The following is a 5,563-nucleotide window of genomic DNA, read 5'->3' as shown; positions in this document are numbered from 1 at the left end:
AGCAAGCAGCTCATGTGAGGAAACCCACCCACATCCTAGAGATGAAACTGTACTATAATGAGGGATGGGCTAAAATTCCTCCAAGCTGACGTGCAGGACTGATCAACAGTTACTGGAAATGTTTGTTTGCAGTTGTTGCTGCACACCGAGGTCACACCAGATACTGAAAGCAAAGGTTCACATACTTTTGCCACTCACAGGTATGCAATATTGGATCATTTTCATCAATAAATAAATGACCATGTGTAATATGTTTGTCTGGTTTCTTTAATTAGGTTCTCTTTATCTACTTTTAATACTTGTGTGAAAATCTTTATGATGTTTTAGGTCCTGGTAATGAAGATGTATAGAAAGTTCTAAAGGGTTCACAAACCTTCAAGCACCACTGTAAGTGGGATGTAAGGTCATAGCAGAAGAGCTCTTCCGCAAACACTACCGATGTGACCGTGGACCATGGGTTCTTAAGCCTAGACGAATCGCGTCCAAAAGACCACGCCTTAGCTCTGTCTTCAGCTGGAAATGGTTAGATGTCTCCGGCAGAGCTGGTTAAGTGAAAGGCACTTGAGTCTCACAACAGCCCATTTGTCACGCCCATGCCAGATTTCTTGTTGTCCGGCGGAATGACCCGGTCACCTTCTTACCACGAATGGGTTTACCACCACGTCAGCCCGGGGTAGTGTGGCCGAGTGGTCCAAGGCACTGAATTTAGACTCCAGTCTCTTTGGGGGTGTGGGTTCAAATCCCACCGCTGCCAGGGTAGTTAGCTGAAAGTAGTTCTGCTTAACTTTCCCGGAACGGAAAGTAGTTATGCTCAACTTTCCAAAACTTCTCCAGTTAATTCTCAGTGGTAGTCCTTATCACTACGGATACAATATATTTTTCGCCACACGTTGATTCCATGGCGCTGTTCCGAAGCTTGGTGTTTTCTTTTTTTAAATTTTCTTTTTTTTTGAAGATCTACATTTTGAATGGCCTCCGCTACCGCGTAAACCAGTTAATACTTTATTGGCTTTATTTTTTCGGCTTTCATCTCTTTTTGTTTATTTCTTTTTATTTCTTTTAAGTCTTTTGGTAACAAGTGAGCAGATCACACAGTTATGTTAGATTAAGTTAGAATATATTAGAGTAGATGTGTATCTTTTCAATAGTTGTATAATTAAATTTTGGGTCATTGATCTTTTGCTCTAATATGAAACCTGTCAAGTTATTTTAAAAGAATCAGTGACCATAATTTTACTTTACAAAACATGCATAACTAAGTAAATTCTTTTTATATATTTATTTATGTTAATTGTTCATATCTATGGGTACTATTCAGGCCATCAGCATGAAGAAAAAAAAATCCCTGGGAGAATCAACGTGTCCTTCAGGAGAGGCCATCAGGTGATTTACTTCGGGACTCATCTGAAGAGGCAAGAAGCATTAAAGACAATCCTTCTTTGCAAGAGAAGTCAACACCTCAAAGAAAAGATGTGATCAGGAACAATACAGCCTCCCACTCTGTTCAATCCACCTGCTAGTGGTGTTCCTGAAGACGCACCTCTGACACAGGCAGCAGTTGAGAAGACACCAAAAAAAACAAATTAGATCCTGTTTAGCTTGTGGTCAGCCAATTTCTCATTACATGGGTGATAGCTCCTCTGTACATTTCTTTTAGCAGGCTGGTGATGTTAAATACTTCTACTGCTCCAGGAAAGTCTTTGAGGCATACTCTGCAGAGGGCCTTCTGGTCATCTGTGCAGGTTCTGCCACCAGCCACTAAAACAAGGACCCAATAGTCCTCATATCCACCCTGGTTTCCCTGGAGCGGCAGGCAGATACATTTACTGTCTTTCTAAAGTGCTCTCCCTGTATCAGGCACAGGGAATGAATGCAGAGACGACATGGGCAGAGTTTCAGCAGTCTTCATTCTATGAGGCTGAGAGGCAGAGGTGGATTGTTGAAAAGAGAAAATAACTTTGTTGTGAAGCACAGTATTTAAGGTCTGTGCATGGCATGTCTGATTGCAAGCCAAGCACAAGGTTGGATTTTGGTAAATAGTTACAAATCCTGTGTAATACTGTTGCCCATGAATCTCATTCTACGTCTTCTGTATTCTCTCTCTCTCTCTCTCTCTCTCTCTCTCTCTCTCTCTCTCTCTCTCTCTCTCTCTCTCTCTCTACCATTGTGGAATTGTGTATAGACAACATTGTATTTAAAAAAACAAAACAAAATTGTCCTGTGTATTTGTAAATATGTTTTATCTAGCTTGTATTTGTAAATGTTTTAAAATCGTAGTCCTTATTTTGGAATACATTTTCAATAACTTACTATAACACACCCTGCATATATTATTTCAATAGTTATTTTCATTTTGACAAACTGTTAATTTCACATTCTTCTTTAACAGTTAATTTTACACACTGAAAGAGTATCGGAATAGTAAATGTTGACAATGCCGCTTTTAAAAAATTACATAGATACAATATGTAACAGATAATATAATATAAATATTTGAACGGATGTTTTTACGTTAGGTTCGTCCGACCCTCCTCCTGGATTATCCTCGCTTTCTATTGGCTAGTCAGCGCTCTACACCTACGTGTGACTGGCCCCTGCGTGGCAGGTGAGAATTCTACCACTGAACCACCAATGCTTATCTTAAAAATCCATGGACTTCGCAGAGTGCGATTTCAAGCTGAGTACTGTGCTGTTTGAGCAATTTGGTTTAAAATTCTAAAGGAGAATCTCTTCCATTTTTCAGCAGCATGGAGTTTGTCCATTACCCTAGTTTTGGGCGGAATTGATAAGGCTTGTGAAGTGCTTTGGGTGAAGGCTCAAGCAACACAAACGTCTCCAAAACTCAGTTGTGCATTGGCCTGGAATCTAACCCGGACTTCACAGAGGGCGCTTTCCAGGTAAGTATTGTGCTGACTCAGCAATTTGGTTTCAAAATTGACAAGGAGCGTCCTAAGGCTCTTGTATATTTGAGCAACATGGACTGTGTCTGCTACCCTTTTTTTGGACAGAATTGATAAGGCTTGTAGAGTTCTTTGGGTGAATGCTCAATATTCAAAACTCAGTCGTGAGTGGCCGGGAATCGAACCCCGGCCTCACGCGTGGTCGGTCAGAATTTGACCACTGAACCACCAATGCTTATCTTAAATGAGTAAGGACAATGCAGAGTGTGCTTTTCATTAAGTATTGTTCTGATTAAACAGTTTGGTTTCAAAATAGAAAAGGAGCATCCTAAGTCTCTTGTATATTTCAGCAGCATGGAGTTGGTCTAGTTTGGGCAGAAATGATCAGGCTTATAATGTTCTTTTGGTGAAGGCTTAACTTTCAAAACTCACTTCTGCATTGGCCGGGAATTGAACCCGGGCCTCCCGCGTGGCAGGCGAGAATTCTACCACTGAACCACCAATGCTTAGGTTAAATAACTAAAGACTTCGCAGAGTGTGCTGTTCAGGTAAGTATTGTGCTGTTCAGCAATTTGGTTTCAGATTTGAAAAGGAGAATCCTAAGTCTCTTCCTTATTTCAGCAGCAGTCACACGCTATATTTCCAGATACTGTATAATATTATAATATCTCCTCTCTGCTCAACACGCATGTAATGCAGTCTACGTACCGTAGAGCAGTGTTTTTCAACCACTGTGCCGTGGCACACTAGTGTGTTGTGAGAGATCGTCAGGCGTGCCTTGAGAAATTGTCCAATTTCACTTAGTCTTAAAATTCTTTTTTATTAAAATTTATCCATGATTATCTGCAAATAATAAGCCATTGTTGAGTGTCTGTGCTGTAATATAGTGACTGGCAGAGTAATGTAATATTCGTCCGGGTGGCAGCAGGTAATTGCCTCCTACCTTCTTAGAGACAAGAGAATTAGTGACGCATGCGACAGGTCGTGGTGGCAGTGATGAAGAAGTTTTTAAAAAGGAAAAATGCAAACTCCGAACTGGGCCCTGGACAAGATTGTGACCCAGGTGAAGGGCCTAGTATGAGTGGTGGTAAAAAGAAAGCAAAGACGGTGAGCTCGAGGCAATACAGCGAAAGTTATCTTTCGTTAGGATTTACTTTCACCAGCGATGAGATGACCCCGACTCCATTATGCTTGGTGTGTGGCGAGAAGCAGTCCAATAGCGCCATGGTGCCAAGCAAGCTTAAACGCTATCTCCAAGCGAAACACCCGTCGCTTCAAAACAAGCCGATGGACTATTTTGTTTGCCTGCGTGAAAACACCGAAACAGGCAACATTAATGAGAAAAACCACAAAGGTAAATTAGAAAGCCCTCAATGCTAGTTGCTGAACTTGTAGCTAAATGAAAAAAGTCCCACACTGTGGCAGAGACGTTAATACTACCTGCCCGCAAAGACACTGTCAACGAGATGCTCGGCCCTGACGCAGTTAAAGACATATCTAAACTCCCGCTCTCAGATAACACAATCGCCAGATGTACTGATGATATGTCCACAGACATCGAAAGCCATGTTTTGGAAAAGATACGCATCAGTAGGAAATTTGCATTGCAACCTGATGAGTCTACGGATATTCTCAGCTCTTGGCCAATGTGCGTTTTGTGGATGGAGATGCCATTAGAGAAAACTTCCTATTTTATAAGCCACTGCCAGAAAAAACAACAGGAGAGGAAATTTTTGGGGTCAAATTGACCAGGGAAGACTTGTGTGGGAAAATTGCACAAGTGTTGTGGAGTGCAAAGCTGGCATACCTGGCAGATATATTTCATCATCTGAATGAACCGAACACACGGATGCAAGGCCGAAATGAGATAAAATAAATGGATTCCATTTAAAGGTGCACCTCTGGCAACAACATGTGCAAAGTGCCAACCTTGAGATGTTCCCACTCACAGAGGAACGGCAAGATCACCCTGCTGCACTGTGCAAGGTAATAGGTAAACATCTGTAAACTCTTGAGGAGAAGTTGTCATTTTATTTCTCTTCAGCCTCCACTGAATGCCTTGACTGCTATTGGAAAGGACATAACTTTACAGGAGCAGGAGGAACTAACTGAACTGAAACAAGATCGTGGTTTAAAGGTAAGATTTGCTGAACTTCCTTTGGACAGTTTTTGGATGACTGCTGCCATGGAATTCCCCATTCCGGCCAACAAAGTTTTGACATTGCTCCCATTTTCCACAACATATGTGTGTGAGCTGAGCTTTTCAAGCCTAACTGCTATAAAAGCTAAAAACAGAGAGAGACTGAAAGCTGTTGAAGAGCTTCGTGTATGCCTTTCTTAAATTCCTGCCAGGATATCAGCTTTGTGTTCATCTAAACAGGCCCAGGTTTCACACTGAGTGAGTATAAATAAATTGAGAAACTATATTGTAATTATATACACTGTATTAGGCTACAGAGTGCCATTCTGTAACATTTTTGGTTGGTGGTGTGCCACAAGATTTTGCCAATGTAAAAAATGTGCCATGGCTCAAAAAAGATTGAAAAACACTGTGTTACACTACACAATTTAAGAAGCTACACTTACTTCTGCTTCCATTGTAACACTTTTCAGTTTTGGAGCAACAACAGCAACAACAACAACAACAAAAAAGTGTTGGAACA

At 41.2% G+C, this 5,563-nt stretch overlaps 2 non-coding genes across 2 annotated transcripts; one reads left to right on the top strand and one right to left on the bottom strand.

Moving 5' to 3' along the window:
* The first annotated feature begins 672 nt into the window (after positions 1-672).
* Positions 673-754, top strand: trnal-uag (transfer RNA leucine (anticodon UAG)). The gene has a single exon. It is a non-coding gene; the product is annotated as a tRNA-Leu (tRNA).
* A 2,581-nt stretch (positions 755-3,335) lies between these two features.
* On the bottom strand, positions 3,336-3,406 carry trnag-gcc (transfer RNA glycine (anticodon GCC)). The gene has a single exon. It is a non-coding gene; the product is annotated as a tRNA-Gly (tRNA).
* Between the last annotated feature and the right edge of the window lie 2,157 nt (positions 3,407-5,563).

The sequence above is a fragment of the Ictalurus punctatus genome, unplaced genomic scaffold, assembly GCF_001660625.3.
Source record: "Ictalurus punctatus breed USDA103 unplaced genomic scaffold, Coco_2.0 Super-Scaffold_100, whole genome shotgun sequence".
Lineage (NCBI taxonomy): Eukaryota > Metazoa > Chordata > Actinopteri > Siluriformes > Ictaluridae > Ictalurus > Ictalurus punctatus.
This window is presented reverse-complemented; position numbering and strand designations above follow the sequence as displayed.